This window comes from Pinus tabuliformis, chromosome 7, assembly GCF_031772625.1.
Source record: "Pinus tabuliformis cultivar Carrire ecotype Pingquan chromosome 7, CPIR1, whole genome shotgun sequence".
Taxonomy (NCBI): Eukaryota; Viridiplantae; Streptophyta; class Pinopsida; order Pinales; family Pinaceae; genus Pinus; species Pinus tabuliformis.
This window is the reverse complement of record NC_142293.1, coordinates 470189243-470213038: the sequence shown is the minus strand read 5'-3', so window position 1 is coordinate 470213038 and position 23796 is coordinate 470189243. Positions and strand designations below refer to the sequence as shown.

The following is a 23796-nucleotide window of genomic DNA, read 5'->3' as shown; positions in this document are numbered from 1 at the left end:
ATCATGATAACAATAATTCACTTTTTTGGAGGTATCATTCTTACATTCAACATGTACCTAGCCTGAGATCAACATAGTATTTAAAGAAGGGAAAATATTCAAAGTTAATTACTTTATAAATTAATTTTTGACACTTTTGTATGATCTTTATTTAATAACTAAGTTTAAAAAATAATTTGTATTTCAAAATGATGTTAGGAAATTAAAAAATAATTAATTTTTAAAAGTTAAAATTAAAAATACTTAATATTGTCGATAAATATTGTGAACTATAATATTTAGAATAAAAATTGAGCATTTAATTTCACTGAGCATTTCATATTCACATGCCATCCTCTACCCATAGTTGGTCACTTCATTCAGCTGCCAATATATTGTCAGGGGTGCATTCTTACCTGCTACTATTTCAATAGGTCAATTTTACAACATCAGACTTCAAATTTCACAGCGTCGGATCTAAGGGACATAGCACCATCCAAACTAAAGGACTTCGACAGATTGCTTTCCGAAAACACCAGGTAACTTGTTTGTGCTAAATCCTGCAATATAGTGTCTCGTGAACTTTATTATCCAGTCAATCTCTAATTTAGGCTAGAAGTCTCTCATCACCATCTGCAAGGATTTCCCACTTCTTTTCACCCCCAATGAAATATATAACACCTTTTGGAGTGGTGGAATTGCTCTCAGGTCTGTATGTGTGTTGCGCTATCCGAGATTCCGACAAAAAATTCCCTTAGTGCCCATCAATTTCTTCAGAAGATTACCTGCACGAATTGATAGTCTGTTGTGAGTAGTTAGTTAAGTGCATTAACCATCGGGAGCTTGAATTCCAATGCTACTACTTTATCCTCACCGACGTAACTTCTTTTCTCGCTACTCTATCTCGACTGTCTAACAAAGGATGGGAATCAATTTGGATTTGGTGCTTGACTGACTGAATCAACATAGTTTAATTTTGGTGGTATTGGCCCTAGGACATTACCCACTATTGTCTTGGGATTTTGGTTATTATTTCCATTCCAGAAAGAGCTACACGTTGCTTATTATATATGTAAGCCACTAACTGGGACAATGTAGAACTAGCTAGGGATGCGTCCCCCCTAAATAAAATAAGTAACTCAAGCAAGAAATTCCTTGTCTTTTTAGGGGTGTAGTCATTACAACATATAGCGGTAAGGAAGTCCTCCCTGTGAAGCTTGTTTATTGCCTGCAGATAAGGGGGCTCAATCATAGGCGAAAAAGAGAATTTCCATAGAGTGTCAATTAGGAGGAGGCTTTGGATCTAGATTTCAAGGTTGATCCACAAATAAGTACTAATATTCCTTCTCTATCTAGCCAATTATTGAAGGAGTTGCTCAACTGCGGGAATAGAAAATTTCCTTGAGAAAATCTGTGATTGTCACATGTCTGATGGAAATGTTGATGTTTGTAGGAATATTTCGTTTTTGCAGATAATGGTAGATGCAACCTGTCTCCCCAGTCCGGTGTGACTAAAATTTTAGAATACATATAGAGTAGTATGTGATTTGTTTGTGGGTTTTGTGTATTATTCATTTTTGTTCTCTCCTAGAACTTTTTTTAGGATATTTTGCTTTTCTTATGTGGGGTCTTGTCAGCTGCTGGAGCTTGTGGCACCGATTCTGCTAACAACCCCTCCTTATCTCTAGTAGGTTCATCTTCCTTTTCATCTTCAATGATAATAGGCTCCTTAAGCTTGGGATTAAATTTACCTTTAAATGGGAGCCTTAGTTTGTTCGTGGATCTGGTTCTTGGCCTTACATAATTTGTTCTAGGGTCATGTTCTATAGAATCTTCAACCTTCTTTTGGCCTTCCTCCATGGTCACATCTTCCTTTGTCTCATATACTTTTGACTAATGTTCTCAATTCGTTCTTCTATAAACCCTAAAAACCCTAGGTTTTTTTCTCCTATTAGGTTTTTCTATTGTTTGTCCAACAGCTTGTTGACTGCTCTCAGCCTATATAACAACAATTTTCTTCTTCTTATGCCTTCTGGAAAAGGGGTGTCCCAATGTCCTCCTCGGTTGTTGTGCTTTCTTTTTCATTTCATGGGTGTATAGCATCTTGATCAAACCATGGTGGTATACATCATGTGGGTACCAAACCCTCCTTTTTCTTGTAGAGGCCACCATCTTAACCAAGCTTTGATGAAGGTAAAAAGGCAGGTTCATCCTGTTAAAACCAACCAAATGTACAAGAAATTGCATATGGTATAAGAAAATTTTGGAAAAACGACCATCACATGTCAGATAAAGTTGAATCTTCCTCATATGCTCAACCCATTATGGATTTAAAATATTTATGTGCACCCCAACACTCCAACGAGGATCATGGTTGTCGTCCTTCAAGAAATAATTTAAATTTACTCCTTGCACCATCTATCTCTTAAACCATCTTTTCCCCTCAGCTGGTGTTTTCGTTGCCTCAATGATGCTTTCTTCTGTTACTTGAAATAGAAGCCCCTAAACCCTAGCGCTATTACTATCAAACGAATCAATGAAATCACTGGTGAGCTTAAGATCATACCTGGTGAAGAGTTCAAAAATCAGCTCCCAGCCAACTTCTCTGAAAATTGCAAATGTGTCATCCCCATACACTTGTAAGAGCGTTCTTCCATATGAATTATACTAGTTGAGGTGGCCACGTTTACCCATCTATCTAGCTAGCAGGTTTGAAGAATTGACCAATTTAACCCCTTGCGTGCTCCACCGCCTTAGAAATGGAAATGTTTACCAATGCCCCGGAAATGGCTGCCACTACCTCATATTTGAAAAACCCTTGTTTTTCATGCACTTGGTTGCCACTGACTTGGATTTGATAAAAAAAAATCATGCACTTGGTTTCCACCAACTCAGATTTGATAAACACTAGTTTTTCATGCACTTGGTTGCCACTTTATGCAGTATGCCTACTTTACCAAACATCTAATTTACCAGCGTGTACATTGTCGTGCTTTTTCTCTTCAAATATTCTTCAATTTTTGTTAAAGGAGCATTACGATATGGGCTAATATCAGTAAAATTACGATATGGTCTAATATCACTAAGTACCTAATCTCATGTTTTCGTTGTTTGGGTTAATTGTCTTTTATTCCAGCCTTGGATTTACTACATTTCCCCTTTTGCTGTCAAAAGATGGGAATTTTCCATGATTGAGGAATACATACAAAAACAACGGAAGAAATAAAACACAATCAAATACTAAGAAACTTTTCTTTAATATATGGTTTCTAGTGTTTCTTCAAATAAATACCTAGATTAGGTACAAAAATGAGATGTGAGAGCAGATGTAGGTGAGTCAACCAACATTGAAAACGTTAATTAAGAAAAAAATAAATTACCTGTGGGATATTTGCTGGATGTTGATTCCACGCCATTGCAAATAGCAGAATGCTTCACCACCACTCCTCTTACTCTTCTTAATATCCAATGCTTTATTCTTTTACCAGGTTTCCTCTGTTACTAATTACTTGCAAGTTGGATTTTCGTCAATAAACAGAGAATAGATCTAATTATCGACGCTATGGAGGAGTTCGATGGTGTATGCTTCTAGAAATTAGAGTGGGAACTAATCAGTCTTCTATCAGTTAACATCAATTAGTTGTAAGTGGTGAGGAGTACAAAATTAAAGTGCATTCCTTTATTTGGGACAGGAAACTCAATGCCCAAGCACATGTGGACACCACAAATAAAGGGAATAGGTTGTTAAATGCGCCCTCGCAAAAAAAAATAGTTATATCCATTGTTATTGGATTGGGTTATGAAAACCTAGCTGTGATGAAAACGCCCACTTTTCTCATAAATCATGGCCCCTCTTGTAAGGACATATGACATGGGACCCTAAAGATTCAAATGAAAAAACCTTTAAAACTTAGAAGAAGTTTAAAATTTATGGACCATGTTTCCATAAGCTAATCATGAAGAACTAAAATGAAAGGTTACAACCCATTACATATGTAAAAGAGACCATGGGTTTTGTAATGAATAATGTATTTAATAAACCCTATATCTATAATTGTAGAAATTAATTAGCACTGAAAACTCCCATGTATGGAGCCAAAGGAGAGGAGGAATTCCATCTCTATGGGTGTGCTTCTCCTCTACACACCACCATATTGGCATAACAATGACCACATAGTGGCTTACTCATAGATGACATATTATCTTATCAATATGCATTTAGTTGCTTTCCAATAAATATGAGATGTTATTGGATTCATCTAACTAAACATAACATAAAGTATCATCTAACTAAATGCAAGATCTGTAGAAAAGAAAATATTCTAAAAAGTAAATAATATGATAAAGGGAATGGAAAGAAACATGCCCAGTGGTAGATGACTCATACCTATGCTCCTCCTTTGGCTTCCAACTGGATGACTTTGTATACTCCTTAGTGACTAGAGCAACCTGCAAGTACCTTTATTAATTCACCTTTCTTAGCCTAGTTCCATTTCACTCTGCCTCACCCAAAGAAGGACTTAGACATTTACAAAACTGCTCAACTTCAAGGTCACCCTATATACATATGACAGACTAGGAAGCATCATGGAAAGTAGAGTTTTATAGACTTCGAGAGCTATAGAGAGGTACCTCAGTGGAGTGTGAAGAGAGAAATACAAGCAATGATTATCATCCTGACATTGTGTTATTGTGCCCACAGATGATACTCTTATGATGTACATGTATATGAGATACTATGATGATGATGGTTATATTGTATGTTTTCATTTCATTCATTGATGATACATGTACTCCTACTTTGATTGCATATATGTACATACTATGAGATTGAGTCAGTTATCAACTATCAGTATGCTCTAACATTAGTAACATAAATGCAAGATCTGAAATCACAATTATAAGATGGAAACTATGTTATGATCATACTAATAGTTACATAACATAGTTAGTAACATGGAGTTTTTAGTTGGGGACTTGGTCTTCTTTAAGATGGGTAATGAGCACCTCAAGCCAAAGTGACATGTCAAGTGACCTAATGACTGTGGATTAATGTTTCAGTTAAGGTAGTCAATACTAAGGATAGGGAAACAACTAGGGTTGCATCCATAGTTCATGTACAATTAGACCAATGGAAGGGCCTTGCAGAATTTAATATATTCTAGATGGATGACTTTAAAGTTATTCTTGTGTAGGAATTCTTAGGGAGAATTTAGTTAGTTATCATGTCATTTGCAAACAAGTTGGTGATATTTTCAAACAAGTTGGTGGATATTGTAGATATTGTAAATGATCACTCTTTATTATCCCTCTACTCTAAGTTAATAAATATATCTATATAAGTCCTTCCTATATGTCATTTTTCTCTCAGTGTTGGTGAGGGGTGATGCAACTCACTTGAAGAATTAGACTCCAAAATACATCGAGACATAGTTACCTAGAAGCACTTTATTGACCCTTTAAATTCCATAATTATGTTTTTTCATGGTAAGAAAATTATAACTTCGCACTGACACTTCAATATCACCATTTTATAGCATTGTTGTAAGCACTAGAAAATGATTTTATAGCGACTACATGAGTGTTAGAAAATCATTTTCTAGCGCCTACATAAATAATTTTCCAGAGTTGTTCGATGCAATATATTTTAGCTATAACATGTTGAAAAGTTTTGTAGTAGGTTTTAGTTGAAAAATGTTGTATGGAAGGACAAATTTGAGATGACTCACAAATAATGGAAGCACTTCCTGCAGATTTAGTTAGAATACCTTTTGGGACACAAGAAATATAAGCCCAATATGTATGAATACTTTCTAGAGCATAATTAATGAATATCGAAAGGCCACCCTTAGATAGAAATCTATACACCCATAATGAGATGTGGGCATCAATTTTTTTGTAAATCCTGATACAATCAAATAATTTATAATAGTTAGGTTTAAGGTGAAACCTCAAATATTTAAAACCTAAATCCAAATCCTTTCTAGGTAAAGGTAAAAGAATTCTTAACTCATTCATCATCCCCTCGAGAATAATATTGGATATTAAACAATAACTTTAATCACTAATTAATAGGCCCATGGGCTACTCATACATAGACAAAATATGCTTAAAGACTCAAGATAATTAAGAAACCATGAGCCAAAAGGTAGGATGCCATCAACAAATAAAAAATGATATAGGATCTTTGATTGGTACATTTTTATACCACATAGTATCCTTTTTCCATTGCACCCGTAATTAGCTTGCTGAGACCATCCGAAAGCAAAAGAAAGAGAAAATTTATAAGGTGCACCCCTATCTCAAGCCATGGGATGCTTGGGAAAAATTGGAGGGGCCTTTATTGATCAAAACTATGAAAGAGACTGATTGTAAGCACCCCATTATTCAATTAACTAAATTAAGATTCATGCCTATTCCTAGGAGAAGAAAACATAAGAAGGACTAACTGATCAAAAGCTTCTGATAAAATGATTTTTAGAATTGCGGCCTTGAATCACCTCCTAGGTCAATCATTTTCGAGCGCCTACAGAAATCATTTTCCAGAGTTGTTGGATTTAATCTAGTTTAGCTATAACATGTTGAAGAGTTTTTAAGTAGGTTATAGTTCAAAAATGTTGTATAGAAGGACAAATTGGAGATGACTCACAAATATTGGAAGCACTTCTTAGAGATTTAGATAGAATACCTTTTGGGACACAAGAAATATAAGTCCAATACATATGAATACTTTCTAGAGCATAGTTAATGAGTACCAGAAGACCACCCTTAATGAGTACCAAATATTTTATAAAACCTTTGGGACTTGCTTCCTCAAGAATCTGATAATGGGTTCTAGGTTAAATTATTTGATTTATAGAGATTTTGGGTTATTTCAATTTAATTTGTTGTTTTTTTGTTTTCAACGTGTAGAGAGGGGCCAATAAATTTAAGTTTTGTAAAGACTATTTTATGAATTCACCATTAAAATAGAACTCAAATTGCAGTGATGAAAAGAGGCTTTCCAAGAGGTCTCTAATCTTTTTCTAGCTTTTGTCCAAGGCCCAAAAGATGTTATAGAAATGGGAGAAAGGCATGGAAATCAAGTTGAGAGCCTACCCTAGGTTCAGACTATCATTTCTGCTCAAAACAGGTTTAAATAGGGTTTCTTGTAGTATAACAAGAACTGCTATATGGTTTCCTATAGTACTACAGGAACTGCTACATGGTTTCCTATAGTTTTTACAAGAACTACTACAGGATGTCCTAGTTCTCATCTAAAGGCGTTTTGAAGGTTTCAGAGGTGTCCAAATGGTGGAACAAGGTAGCAGAAGGTTGGAAAAGGATGTGGAAGACCTTTCCAAACTGAAAAATATTCAAGAACCCATCTTGAATAAGGGGAAGAAGGTAGGTTAATGGTCTCAAGAAACACTGTGAGTTTTTCTATGCACAAATAGTTTTGGAAAAATGAGTAAAAATGGAATGAATGTTTCAAGGGAGAGGATATGAATGAAATGGATCTACAAGACAACATAGTTCACTTGCAAAGAGGAAAGTTATGTTTTTTGCTTGAAAGGTTGTTAAACAATCATGATAAGAACAACTACATTTTTGTGCTTGTCCTTGTAGAACTTACAACCAAGATTATTAAGAGAAAGGATTGAGGAATGCACAAGAAAGAGGCCACCATGACCATGAATGAGGCAGAATGAGGTCACTAAGTTTCTTAGCGGATGAGCAACACTTTCAACAGGGGGGTATGACGGGCCTTAAATTAGACATAAATTGAGGTCCATGCCTCTAAATTAAACATAAATTAAGGCCAATCTGATCATCCTTCAACACATTAAGCCTCTCTTTTTGCATTAGATAATGTATTTTTAACTTTAATATGTCCATTAGGAAAGTTTATGGATAATTGCATATTTGTGCCTAATATGATCTATTTTTGTGGAATATTGTGAGAATATTGGGCAGATTATGAAGATTTGGAGCAGAAGATAATTTAGGGACTTTCTCCCTACTATAGGAGGATCAATATTAAATAATAAATCAGCAAAATATTATGGAATTATGGCACAGATTGTGGAGCTCCAATGATTGAAAAAATCTAGGAATGTGTTCCCTGCCATTTAATGCAGATTCCTAGTATTGGGAGCCAGATCCACTAATCAAGGGATTTTGGTGGGGAAAGCTTCCTCATTTCATGGGGAATGATACTTAATATTTTTTTATAATTACCAAGTCAAATTTACCTCTAGGGGTGGATTTTTATTAGTCTTCTTGCAGAGATAACTCATATTTTTGCAGCTTCATTGTCATTTCTTGCCGGGATGTAATTGTATTGATGGAAAAGAAGATTGGTGCCATGTTCAGCTTCTAAATCTTTGGCTCCTTAATAGGACTCAGAGTTTCCTTGGGCTTGGCTATCCCAGGAGACTCAGAGCCCTTTTGTATCGTTTACTTTTTTTTTTCACTTCTTATTCACATGCATCTCTTATTCTTCTTTCTTTCTATTTCTACATTTAGTATTAATGATTTCTTGTTGTATGATTGGGTTAAATGGTTGATGTAAGTTGTTTTGCAGGATCACAAGAATCATTTCATCATTTGAAAAGCTTTGGAAGGTCATAGTAATCATTGAGTTACTTGGATTAGTTTTCTTATTCCCAAATTTAGATTTGTGGAACTCCTTTGTGGAAAATAACAGTGAATTTTTCCTATTTTTTAGAGCATTCTAATGAGCTTCAATCGAGTTGGTTCCACTTGCATTAGATCAAAAAAAAATTCTAATTAATAACAAAAATCACCCAATTTCATTTTCACTTGATTAGGTTAGGCATTTCATAAATTTACTAACTCACTAGTTCTTGGATTTCTAGATTTTAGACTAGTAATTTTCCGCCATTTTTTAGCATGGGTTAACATAGGTATTTTAAGTGATTCCACTTGGAATGGAGACCTAAGACATCCTAGTCAATAAAACAAATTGTCCCATCCAATTTGGATTTGATTTGGTTGGTCATTCGATGAATTATAACTCCCTATAGCAAATTTGTTGTTTCTTGTAGTAGTACTACATGAAACCCTGTAGTAGCCTTCCAACATGCATATACTTGCCCATATTCGCTTAATAAGCTTGGTTATTGTCCCTTAGGGTTGAATCAAGACCCTTAGGCTCTAAATAAATTATTAGGGAAGACTAAAGACCGCTTATGATTTGCCTCTTTACCCATGCAAACATTTCAACAATTTGTGCTAATGGACAGATTTATGGATTCTATAATACAATGATGATTTTCTTGATTGCCACATCCAATGAACTCTGTTAATGGATATAAAATATTTGAAATGTAATGGTTGACATTTGTTTCATAATCTTTAATTTATGCAATTAGAATAAGTTTCTTTCCTTGTACTTTCTTTCTTGCAATAGGTTAAGGTTTCCATTTCGAGTATTTCATTTTCTACAATTAGTTTAGGATTTGACTTCCATGACATCGAAGGAAGGACACATTATATGCAACACATATAGTGCTGATAACTCTTAAGTTTGTACGAACCCCTGGTTGATAATTAAAGTTGGTAGCCTTGGGAGTGGAAACATTCTTGTTGCAATACTGAGGCTCATCATTTTTTGGTGCCGTTGCCGGGGAGGTGTCAAAGTATGCATTGTTTTCTTCCCTAGTTGATTAATTTATTTTTACTTTTTTGAAGAAAAAAAAAATTGCATTAGGCATATTTCATTTCAAAAACAGAAAAATGCATTGCATTATTGTTTTGATTCAATCTTAAAAACAAAAAATTTCTCCAACACCAACCCACCCCCCCATTTGATCATGCAGTGTAGTAAGAGCCGCATCACCATTCACTTTTGCAGGTAGAAGAAGAAGAGATGACAAATAATGTAGAAGAAATGGATGGAGATGATGACAATGAGGAAGATCCTCTCGGATTTCCCATTCAAGATACTAATGGTAGTGTGCACATGAAGAACATCCCTCCATCTTTTCTTCCAAAATTTCATGGTCTAAGGTCAGAGGATCCAAAAACCTCTCTTTTAATTTGAAATCCTTTTTAGATCTTATGGTTACTTGTTAAACACTCAAAAATTGAGATTGTTTCTGGCAACATTGAAGGATAGAGCTCTTAAATGGTTCATGAGTTTAGGGACTAATTCAATAAGATCATGGAGTAAGATGCAAAAGATATTTCTAGAAAAATATAAAGATCATGATATTAAAGAAGAAATATTTAAAATGAATAAAAAATAAGATGAAAACCTTGAGGATTTAATAGAGAGGTTCATGTACAATGTGGGGAAAATTACATCATTTAGGATCTAACACATTAAAAACCCTCTTACTTAGAATAATTAAGGATGAGTGGATTGATATTCTTGATCTCATGAGTAGAGGTGATGTATACCAATTATCTTTTGAAGAAATTTGTGAAACATGCAGACACATATCAAAAGGAAGGGCGGGAGTAAGTAAATCAACATCAAGATCGGTAATTCAAGCTAAACTTGGAAATTGTTTGATAACATTAAAATAGAAATTCTTAGCAATCTAACCAAACAAGTAGAAATGTTAAGAATGCAAGATGAAAAAAAAGAAGATGTTGATATTTTTGTTGTCCATGCAGAATCACATGATGATAAATATTGTCCATCATTACCAAGGTTGAAGGAAGTTTAATAATAGGACAATGGAGTAAGTCAATCACCAAAGTAGCTATGTTATGTAGCTCCAAGAGGACCATGGCAACCTATTCAACCTGATATGATGCAAGAACAGAAGTCAGAATTTCAAGCTTATGCACATCCATCTCAAAGTAATTGGAACACACCCTTTTCTTGGCAACCTTGGTCATCTCAACCCCAAAACCAATCTTGGAAACAAGGTTGGGAAGGAACTTATGGGAGCCATCCAAAATATCCTCAATGTTTTCCTCAATATGTTCCATACCCAATTCCATTTTATGCCTACCATTCACTTCCACCAAAACCAAAACCACAACCCCAACCACATGCATCTCAAATATCCACTCCCACTCAACTAACTGTACCACCATTTCCAAACCCACACATTGAAGTAGCTCAGCCCACTTACAATGCTGAGGTACAACACTTCCAAACATATCCTCTTGATCTCAATGGTTTTCATCTCATATCAAGAGGAACATTACAAAAAATAGATTCTCTTGATGCCATTGAAGGAAAACATGTAGAAAAAGAAGATTCAAAAGAGAAGACCAAAGAATCATGGGTTGCACTTGATGAAGAGCAGACATCAAAATCAGATATTGAGAAAGCTCCCTCATGGTTACCATCAAATCCTCCATGTATTCAAGAGAACAATCAACAAAAAGAGGAAGATTTGAAGGTTATGGTAGAAAAATACATGAAGAATGATTCAGATAAGTAATCAAACCAAGGGCATCAAATTTATATTGAGGTTTGGTTCTAGATAGTCACTAAGTTGCAACAACACTCACTTCTTCAATTGTGCTTGATATCATCAAAGTCAAAGCATACATTTCAAGCCTACACATCAGTTTGTCTGTCATCTTGATGTGCACATGCCTCCATTGGAAGTATTCTTATACTTGAAAGAGATTTTGTTTTTCAAATAGAGTAGGGTAAGAAAAAAAAAACTCAGGGGAAAACCTCATTTGAGGCGCTTGAGATTGGCTCATTGATTGAAAACCTCTATGATGCAGTCAACAGGTTGGAAAAAAGGGAAAAAAAAAAGAGAAAAAAAAAATATCCTAGGTGAAAACCTCCTTTGAAGCGCTTACGCAAACCTACTAGTTGAAAACCTCATTGAGGCGGCTAGTAGGCCTAGAAGAGAAAATAAATTAAATAAATAAATAAATCTTTTCTCCATGTATCTCTCTGATGAACGTAGGTGTTCTCCAACATCTCCAAGCAACAAAAACAAGCTGGCACAAAATAAAAGAAAAAAATTGGTCAAAATTCTAGTCAAAGGAACTCAAACTTGGACTTTCTCCTCCTTTGCTCAGATGCTTCAGAAGGGCCAAGGCCATGCCATTCTATCATCCTCATCTATTTCCACTATCCACCCATCATTCCCAAGCTTTTCCGATTTGTTTTCCTTGTTGTCCTGAAATACTACACGAATGCTTTGTTTTACTACAAGAAACAAAGATACATAGAGAAGAAATTTATTTTTGTCATATCTTGAAAACCACGCATCCATTTTCCAAGATATTTTAGGTGGAAAGGCATATGGATTAGGTAACATTCTCAAGCGATTTCAGAAAATTTTAGCGCACATTTCCAAAAAATCGACCTCCATCACCTGCAACCATTTTTTAATTTTCTTAGTATTTGTGCATCCATTTAAAAAGTTGTTTCATGGGGAGATGCATATGGATGATGGTAACATGCCCAAGAAATTTTAGAAAATTCTAGTGCATGGTTTTCAAGAAATCGACCTCCATCAACTTCAGCTATTTTTAAATTTTCTCAAGATTTGTGCATCCATTGGCCAATTTTTTTTTATGGGGAAGTGCATAAAGATGATGGAAATATGCTCAAAACATTTCATGCCAATCCATTCTACCGTTTGGGAGATATGGGCAAAACAAGGAAAATTTGTTGTTTCCTATAGTACTACTACAGGATGTCTTAGTTCTACTACAAGATGCCCTGTTTTACTATAGGAAACATGCCGAAATCTTAGGAGATGGTAGGAAAGGTAGAATGAAGTGTGGGAAATGTGTCTAATGGTGGAATAAGGTATAGGGAAGGTGAACATCACCCATGTACCAGCCCATCACTCCAAGAAGACCAGATTTGACTAAGATAGCTTGCTCATGGTGAATGGAATACAAAGGTTTAGAATCACCAAGCTATGAAGATTTGTGCATAAGAAAACAAAGGAAATTATCACCTCCATAGGACCATGGATCAATCATCAACTCAGCAGCAACATGCATGTCTCTCCAACAACCATCAGGTAGGTACAGGTATGTAATATTATTGACCTCTTCTCTTGAGCATATTATAGTTAGAAATTTGTTGTCAATGCATGAGATATGAAGTTTTATAAGCTAAGAATGGGTCAGCAGTCTCGACCACTTCAACTAGTTATTTGTAGTTCACTCCTTCACTCATGTAATGTGGAAAAGCCAAATTAGAAAGGGTGATGATTTCGAGGAATGGGAACAACATTCAAAATAAGAAATTTCTGCAAAGGACAAGTCACCACAGCACTCGAAGCCCTCCATCCATTTCATATGCACTATTTATCCATCATTCATCCATCCCATTTCATAATACAAAAAAAATAATATTTTTCAAGAATAAACCTTACACTCTGTCTCACCCTGAAAATTTCTTGAATTAAACAAATAGAGCATCCTCTCTATTTTCACAAACCTACACTACTCCCTCTAAGCCCTAGCATCATCCTCCAACTACTCTACATCATTTTTCATCACTCCCATATAGTTAGAAGACCATGAAGGAAGAATGAATGACTGCTACAAGAAGGCATAATGTTGCTACAAGAAGGAAGAAAGGAACAAATTGTGCTAAAACCCAAAATGCCAGTGCCTAAGAGAGACCTAATCAAAACAGAGTACTCCAAGGCCATTAGGCAATCATCTAGGCCACAAAAGAGAAGAAGAAGGAAAAAATAGAAGGATTTCACCATCACAATAAAACTCAAACTGAAGTGATGAAAATAGTGTTGGGCACAAATAAGGTGTCTTTTAGAACTCTTAAATGCCTCACATTAATTATCAACCTCAGTAAGTCTTTTTGTTTCAAAAGTGTACGCGATATGTGCAAGTGATGTAAATCGTTGAATCTGCAGAGAGTAATGCTTTAAAATAACTTATTAATTTCAATACAAGAGTAAACGAATCAAACCATAAACTACTAACTTATAACTTCAAGGAAATTAACTTATTCAAACATCAAAACTCAGTTTTAATCGAAATCACAATCCAATCTTAATTGAAAGTTCTAACTGTAATTACATCAACCGAGTGCACCGTAATGACACTACAAGAAAAAAAAAGACATTGGTGAGGGGCGAAAAATGTCACCATAAGCTCATTAGTGACAGTTAAAAGAGCCTTCGTCACCAAAAACTGAACGTCACCAGATATGGCGTCACCAAAAGTATAGGTTTTGTAGTGACATTCAAAGTCCGTCACCAATAATGATTTATAATGACTGATAGTGACTGTCACCATTTCATATGAGCAATGATGACAGACAATAGCCCCCGTCACCAAAAACTAAATGTCACCAAAGGTGGCGTCACCAAAAGTATAGGTGTTGTAGTGACATTCAAAGTCCATCACCAATAATGATTTATAATGACGGATAGCGACCGTCACCATTTCATATGAGCAATGGTGACGGACCATAGCCTCGGTCACCAAAAATTGAACGTCACTAAAGGTGGCGTCACCAAAAGTATAGGTGTTATGGTGACATTCAAGGTCTATTACGAATATTGATTATAATGACAGATAGTGACCGTCACCATTTCATATGAACAACAATGATTTATTGTGACGAATCTTTTATGGCCGTCACTATTGGTGCATATATATGGTGACGTTCGTTGACCGTCACCAAAAGCTGCATTGCCAGAAGTATAGGCGTTGTGGTGACATTCAAGGTCCATCACAAATAATGACTATAATGACAGACAATGACCATCACCATTTCATATCAACAACAACAATTTATGATTATGGACCTTTGAGAGTCGTCACTATTGATGCATATATACGGCAACGTTTGTTCACCGTCACCATTTCATATTTTGGTAAGGGTCTAAAAATGTCACCAAAGCTCATTGGTGATGGTCAAAAGAGCCTCCGTCACCAAAAATTGAACGCCACCATTCTATATGGATGTCAAGGCACGATGGAATCGAACCACCAACCTCCTACTTATAAAGCAGGTGCTCTTCCATTAAGCTAGCACCCTTTAAAGAATTAAACTTTTAAAAATTAGACCTTGAAACTTCATAAATTGTAAATTCTACAACTTTCAATAAATTAAAATCTCGGCAATATTTTACTAAACAAGCAAAGCATCATCGAAGTTGCATGTCCCTACCTAATGGTTATGGAAGTTATGAAAAGTGGGTGGAGAGAAAAATAGTTATGTATAAGAGAATCAATACATTCAGTTGAATACTCAATTAGAAGTGAAACTCCAAAGACATTTATAACCTATAAATGACTTATAAATAAAAAATGCACCAAATATTGCAAAGGAAATGTCATAAGTGGATAGCATATGGAAGAAGAACATTGATGAAGACAGATGCAATATGTTATAGGTTGAGTGAAAGAAAAATCTCATGTTGTTGTTGTTTGGTGTTTAGATATATGAATGATATCTAAACTTTTGTGCAAATGTAACACGGATCTCCGGAAACCATGAACGACACATGATAATAAAAAAATTATATGTATATCCCCTTTACATAAATCAACATGCAATTTGGAACTTCACAAGTCCACACTCAAAACATGACAGCAACCAACAAATAAAAAAATTTGACTTGGACAGAAAGCAATAGTTTCACCTTCATTCTTGAGCTACTTTTGTTTATTTGAGTTTGACTTGCGACATTCTTTATCTAACAAGGAATCAAAGTCATCACTAGTATTAAAATTCATCCAACATGGACTTTTGATATCCCACTGACATCTGTGTTTTTGTTGCCATGCCTGAAAACCATGGAGTTTCCGGTCGATAGTAGAATAAGGTGTGTGTTTACATCTTAGGAACACATTCCTTTTTAACCATTGTTACCTGGCAGAAACAAAAGAGACAACACAATATCAGTGTACATAAAATCCCCTACTGAAATATAATTATAACTTAGCTAAGAAGTCTAAAAGATGTTCTTAATTAATAAACTTCGTATTTGGAAACACTGTTTCTTTAGATTTAAAAAAGACTATGTTGTACAACACTTCCATTTATTTATTCAGGCAATTATATCATAGCATATGTCACAAAGTAGCACTCTACAGTACCTAAAGTAAAAAGACAAATTTGCTCAAGAAAATATATTTAGAAAAGAGCTTTGAAAACTATAAGTTTGTCATTAAAGCTTTAATTAGTTTAAAAATAAATGAGTTGGAGTTTAAAAATCAAAATCATTCATAGGAAACGAACAGAACAATGGCCAAAGTCGCTATTCATACAAATAAATCTAGAGTCACTATTGCCATTGCAGATAATTGAAATTTGGGTAGTGGTCTAACAGTTAGAGCTTATTTGTCTGGAAGACTCGTCAATACCATCATTTTTTTCCACGGTATATTGTTTCTCTAGATCCAAATCAGATAGCTTTCCATTCTCAATTTCTACCTTTCAACTACTGATTTCTGGCTCACCCTTAAAAAACAATTCTACCACTCCATTTTTTTTGTTTTGTCAAGAGAATTGGCAGGACCTTCCCATCCTCTGTTTTACATCATCAATAAACATCTATCAATGATATAAAGAATAAAAAATACACAACAAAGGCCAAAGATGTGCTTGTTGTATACCTATGTTCTATGACTCATCTGACCTTACTAGTGCAAAGAGCTCACCCTGAAAAAATAACATCCACGTGGAATTTACAAAACTTTTTAAAATCAAACTCCAAGTAAACCAATCAAAATATGAACATCCTTTTAATCAATAAAATCTCTGACTTAAAATAAAAGTGGCCTAGAATTGAATGTTATATCAACCATGTCAAGTAACTAACATCGGGTGAGAAATACAAGCCATGCATATTGGATTAGTGAAATAATTGATCTGGTAAAGCTCAAAATCAAACAGATGACTTACAACTAAGAAACACAAATAAATGACTTAGAACTAAGACATGAGGTTTCCCTTTCAACCCTGCCGTTAAATAACTCTTCTTTATGTCACAAACCATTAAAATTTTTCTGATATCAGGTGGAACTGGTATTGTAACATCAACTCTAATAGTCTATGTCCACGACTGCTTCTCAAGATCCGCTCAATTACCAACATTTGGGGCTAGATAAGATACAATGCAAAAACCATCAACATGAAAATGAAATATACATCCTTGTAAAAAAATGGGAGGAAAAAAATTATCCACAAATTGAAATAGATTGTAGGATACCTCATTCCTGCAACATGATTATCTTGTTATGAACAATAAAAAAAGAAATCAGGAGAAATGTTATTTTTCCACATTTTGACAATGAGATATTTTGTATATTCTATGAACAATTGATGAAAAAAGTCAGCTAAAGCTTGTCAACATCAGGATTATAGTAAAACATAAAGGAACTGCTCCAACACATATATAATCCTAAACATAAGTATCTATACATATAAGTATTTATTGAGGACATTGTATTTTGTGAAAATATGGAAGTCAAATCTTTGAAATAACACAATTTATGGTACCACTGCCTTACGAAGTCCATTCATTCGAGTATTTACGAAGTCCATTCAGGAATTTCTTCAAAGTTCAAAGTTCAAACAATTAACATGTAGCCTAAAAAAGCTCATATTTGAAAAGGAGATAACCCAAAGATGTAAAGTATATATCTCACATTTATATATCCTAATTTCCACACATTGAAATGACACTTTTTAGCATACTACTATGAATTCAGCCCAAAATGCTAGAAAAAAATATTGATGGTTATTTTGCTAATATAGAAGTTTTATACATGCATTTATTTAAATAGTTAGCTTGCAATCTCAAACATATCTAAGGATGCACAAAATACGTTGCATCGTTAGTGCTGGTGTGTGAACTTGAGACAACGAAGTCCACCATTTAACAATTTTCCTACAATATGCACTAGCAGAATAGGTGAACAATAGTATTGTAGGTATGTGTAATAAATATATGTATTGCGGGCCAATAAGAGTACAATCACGTCCAACCCTTCCAAATTTGACCATAATTTTCACTTGTCTAATAGGTGAACAATAGAACTGTAGGTGTGCATTTTGCATCACTTACCTAAATCCAACACCTTCAGCATAGAAATTTCAAAGAATATGTCTAGAACTGGTAGGCAATTTGCAAAATGAAAGAGTTGGCTTGATTATTTCTAGAAAAGACTAGATTCTTACAATGTTCAATGTAAATTCATGAAACTTTGCCAAGCTTAGATGGAAGAAAAAGGAACCAAGCTACAAGGTTATTTAAAGAATCCTTACTTAGCTAGGGTAAAATGTTAGCCCTTTTTTTGTCAAAAGGCATAAATGTAAAAACTTTAAGAAATTCAGTGAAGAGATTGTAGAAATGTTCTTATCAAAACACTAACGTAAACAGAGATAAGAAATATTGCATTGTAAAAGAGATATTCATGGTCAAATTAATAATAAAGTGACCTTTTAGCATAGTTAATGCACTAGTGTTGATGTTACAATATTTGGCCCAAACAATAAACAGAAAAACCCATTTTCAATTTAGTAGGAGCATGTTGGGAAAATAATCTCACAATAATACCTATCATTGAACATTCTGACCCACTAAATCACTTTTACATCCTTTTGAAGTCCTTCAACAAAGTACTTAAAAGTTGTGAACAATCTCATAACAATACTTCTAGCTATAGAACAAGCATTTCAAGCTTGCATTTGTTTTATGATATGGATATTTTTCCTTCAAACAGAGTTATGTGGCATAGAACCACTTTCACCCTTAAAAAAAATGTAGGTTTTAACCCCATATAGAAATTACCTGCATACGAATTTTAAAACACATAAAATAAACAATGCGAGAGCATAACACATAAAACACATATATATAGAGATTTTCCCCTGGATCCCAAAACCGGGACTACCAGTTTTATTTTTCATTATGTTCATTTCAATGTTATAATACATATTTATACATGCCGAAGCATCCAATACCATGGACCAAAAAACCATTGTGTCCAAAACCATGGACCGAAAACCATCGCATCCAAAACCATGGACCGAAAACCACCGCGTCCAAAAACATGTGCGAAAACCATGCACAAAACCATAGGTGGGTTCGCCCAACCTAACATAGGTTCCAAATCCAAAATTTCCGGGGCGCTATCCCGGACCCCATAGAATGGGGTTACCTGCACCCCTCAAACCCCCTGTGACTCCCCCCGCTACGCAATCGGCACAACGAAGGGGGGGCTCCACCCCTCTTCTAACCCCTCGGTTGACAACGTGGGCTAGTCGTGGAAAGAATATAACACAACTCAACATTCTCCCACTTGTTGTTTTCTTTCCATAGGGGCCCACAAGAGAGCTTAGTCATTTATCCAGCGCTGCAACGCCCATTGTTTCTCTACACCAAGAGAACTTCTCAGAGCTCAGATTTTGTCAATGCATCTGCAGTATTCTTCAAAGTGTCCACCTTTACTAGCAACACCTTTTTGTCTTCTATCATATCCCTCACAAAGTGGTATTGAACATCAATGTGCTTCGCCTTTGAATGATATGCAGAGTTCTTTGCCAAGAAAATTGCACTTTGGCTATCACAGTCTATCCTTATTGCTCCCTGTACTAACCCCGTACTTGAACACAATCTCTGCAACCAAACTGCTTCCTTGCTTGCATGAGAGGTTGCCATGTATTCTGCCTCTGTAGTTGATAGTGCCACTACAGATTGTTTCTTACTCATCCAACTGACTGCACCTCCAAATAGGTTAAACACATACCCACTTGTAGATCTTCTCTGATCCAAATCTCCAACCCAGTCTGCATCAACAAAGCCACGAATATCCAACACTCTATCCAATCCTGGTCTTCCTTGGTAGCACAAACCATAACCATTAGTGCCATGCAAATACTTGAAAACTCATTTCACTGTTGTCCAATGCTCCTTTCCTGGTTTTGACATAAACCTGCTCAATACTCCCACTGCATGTGCAATGTTTGGTCTAATACAGACCATTGCATAGATCAGGCTACCCACTGCACTTTCATATGGAACATGGGACATGTCCTCTTCCTCTTCTTGTGTCTTGGGACACTATTCAGCAAATAACTTTACACCTACAAGAATAGGAACCTTCACCAGTTTACTATCCTGCATATTAAATCTCTGCAATATTGTCTCGACATACTTCATCTGGTTTAACTAAAGCTTCCTCTTTACCCGATCTCTTTTAATTTCCATGCCCAAAATATAGTTTGCAGCACCAAGATCTTTCATGTCGAATTTGGAGGACAATTGGGTCTTCAAATCCTGGATAATTTCTTTATCATTTCCAACCAGCAACATATCATCCACATACAAGACCAAATAAGTAACATGGTCACCAATTAGTTTAAAATACACACAGTGATCTGCTTTGCTTCTGGCGAAGCCAAGTCCCTGTATAAATGTATCAAATTTCTGATACCACATCCTTGGTGACTGTTTTAGCCCATACAAAGACTTCTTTAACTTGCACACCAGTTATTTCTTACCCTTCACCGCAAAACCTTCAGGTTGCTTCATGTAGATTTTCTCTTCCGAATCCTCGTGAAGAAATGTTGTCTTCACATCCATCTGTTCTACCTCAAAATCAAAAGCAGTAGCAACAGATAAAAGTAATGTAATAAAAGTTACCTTGGCAACAGGAGAAAAAAATACCACCAAAATCAATTCCTTGCACTTGGGAATAACCTTTTGCTACCAACCGAGCTTTGCATTTCTCCACCTTTCCTTCTGCATTTGTCTTTTTCTTGAACACCCATTTACTGCCAATGGATTTCCTTCTAGCCGGAAACTCCACCAGATCCCAAGCCTCATTTTGTGCAAAGATGTCATTTCATCAACCATGGCCTCTTTCCAGAGTTTTCCATCCTCTTAATCTACTGCTTCCTTCACAGTTCTGGGATCATCATCAGTAATAGATAAAGCAAAATTTGAACAGAAAACAGATGGACTATACCTTTCTAGCGGTCTTCTTTCTCGAACTAATCTTCTCACACTTGAAGTTTGTGGCTCTTCATCTTCTGATTCCTCCTCTGCTGTAGAGTCTGATTCTTCCTCCTTTAGCTCAAACTCTATCTTCTCATGTTCCTTTGGTTGGACTTCATGTTTAATAACATCTTTCACCTCTTTGAACACCACATCTCAGTTGTACACAACCTTCCTTGTCACTCTGTTCCAAAGTTTATAACCCTTTAAACCATCCTTATACCCAATAAAGATGCACTTTTCATATTTACTATCCAACTTGGTTCGTTTATCCTTTGGAACATGTACATATGCATCACATCCAAATACCCTCAGATGTGAAAGAGAGGATTTCTTACTAGTCCATACTTCTTGTGGAGTTTTATCTTCCAATGTTGATGAAGGTGATCTGTTAACCAGGTAACATGCTGTCTCCACCACCTCTGCCCAGAATTCATGTCCTAACCCGACACCACTAAGCATGCTTCTTGCCCTTTCCATCAAGGTCTTGTTCATTCTTTCTGCAACTCCATTTTGCTGAGGTGTATATGGAGTAGTCTTATGTCGTGCTATACCACACTTCTTACAAAATTCTTCAAATTCCTTACTGCAAAACTCTCCACCATTATCTGTCCTCAACACCTATATCTTCTTCTTTGTCTGGTTTTCCACCAGAGCCTTGAATTCTTTAAACCTGTCAAAGACTTCAGATTTCTTCTTAAAGAAATATATCCATGTATTCCTTGAGAAGTCATCTATAAATGATACATAGTACACAGAATTACCCAGTGATAGAACCTTCACAGGTCCAAACACATCACTATGCACAAGCTCTAATATATGTTTTGCCCTCTTACCACTAAAGGGGAAATTCACCCGATTCTGGTTCCATATTCACAATTTTCACAAAAATCAAAATCCAGAGAGCCATTACTCATACTTTCTACCATACCTTTACCATGAAGTATTCGAAGGCCATTCTCTCCAATATGTATAAGCCTTTGATGCCACAACATAGTCTTCTCTCCAGAGACCACTAGATTTTCTGCTCCACTTTCAGGAACCATAGAATTGTTGCACCCATCAACAACTGTGCTACCTTGCAGCGTGTACAGAGTTCCAATCCTAACTCCCCTCATCAATATCAGTGCTCCCCGAACCATCTTGCAGGTATCCTTCTCGAACACTGTTTTTACACCTGCATCATCCAACTTGCTTACAGAAATCAGATTTCTGGCCAATGCAAGAATATGCAGAACATGCGGAAGTGTTCTAACCCTTCCACCTTGCAACTTCAACTTTACTTTTCCACGACCAATGATTCTAGCCTTCCTATCATCCCCTAAGAAGATATCACCACCATCGTATTCTCATACTCACAGAACCACTCTCTATGGGGAGTGAAGTGAAAGGATGCACCTAAGTTAATCACCCATGCCTCATGATATACATGTGTTCTTGAAGAAGCCAAGTACACATCCCCACCTTCATCTGAGGTGGTTTTCGCCTCTGTAGAAAGAGCGTCATCAGATCCCTTTCCTTTATCAGGAGCTTTAGATTTACAGTCCCTTTTGTAGTGCCCTTCCTTTTCGCATTTCCAGCACACCACCTTTACAGGTTTTCTTGGAGATTAGATCTCCCTCTAGATTTATATCTCCCACTCGATGACTTGTTTTTGTTTCTGTTCTGGGACCGTCCTCGTATAGACAAGGCATCACCATTCTGGATCTCCATATTTTTCCGTTTCATCTCCTCCGTCAGCAAGGATGAAACTATTTCATCAAACTGCAAGGTAGTTGCATTGCTACCTATTGCAATAACCAGACTATCCCACGAATTTGGTAGAGAACACAACAAACTGATGCACTTATCTTCATTTGAAATTTTAATATCAATAGATGCTAATTGACTTACCTCAGTATTAAATGCGTTCAGATGCTCTGTCACTGAGTCTCCATCTTTCATCCTCAGGTTATACAAATTTTTCCGCAGGAACAACTTATTCACCAGGGACTTAGATTGGTACAAAGTCCCTAACTTGTCCCACAAAGCCTTTGTCGTAGCTTCCCTTGATACATTCAGCAATACTGAATCTGAGATACACAATTGTATTGTGCTCTTTGCCTTCTGATCCAACTTCTTCCATTCTTCATCGGACACTCCTATTGGTTTAATACTCGGATCTACCGCAATCCACTGATCTTTATCCACCAATAGATCCTCCATCTTGAGTTTCCACAACTCAAAACTCTGACCATTAAATTTCTCGATCTCTATCTTTCCACTGCTCGCCATCTTCTTTCACCACCAGAATCGATCTCACATATCTCCCACTAAACAGGGTTTACCATAGGCCCGAGCGAAACCCCGCAGCAACAAAGGCGTCCCCTTGAAGCCAAAACAGCTCATACCAAATGTAGGTTTTAACCCTGTACAAAAATTACTTGCATACGAATTCTAAAACACAGAAAATAAATAATGCAAGAGCATAACACATAAAACACATATACATAGAGATTTTCCCCAGGATCCCAAAAATGGGACTACCAGCTTGATTTTTCATTATGTTCCTTTCAATGTTATAATACATATTTATACATGCTGAAACATCCAATACCATGGACCAGAAAACCATCGTGTCCAAAACCATGGACCGAAAACCATCGCATCCAAAAACATGTGCGAAAATCATGCACAAAACCATAGGTGGGTCCACCCAACCTAACATAGGTTCCAAAACCAAAATTTTCCGGGGCGCTACCCCAGACCCCATAGAGTGGGGTTACTTGCACCCATCAAACCCCTTGTGACTCCCCCCGCTACGCAATCGGTGCAACGAAGGGGGGGCTCCACCCCCTTCTAACCCCTCGGTTAATTACGTGGGCTAGTCGTGGAAAGAATGCAACAC

At 36.0% G+C, this 23796-nt stretch overlaps 1 long non-coding RNA gene across 1 annotated transcript in view; it reads left to right on the top strand.

The window, feature by feature from the left end:
• The first annotated feature begins 348 nt into the window (after positions 1–348).
• LOC149247980 (uncharacterized) overlaps positions 349–23796 on the top strand; it is a 101199-nt gene continuing 77751 nt past the window's right edge. The window contains exon 1 of the long non-coding RNA XR_016265694.1: positions 349–518. This is a non-coding gene — a long non-coding RNA (uncharacterized LOC149247980). The remainder of the gene's footprint in view (positions 519–23796) is intronic.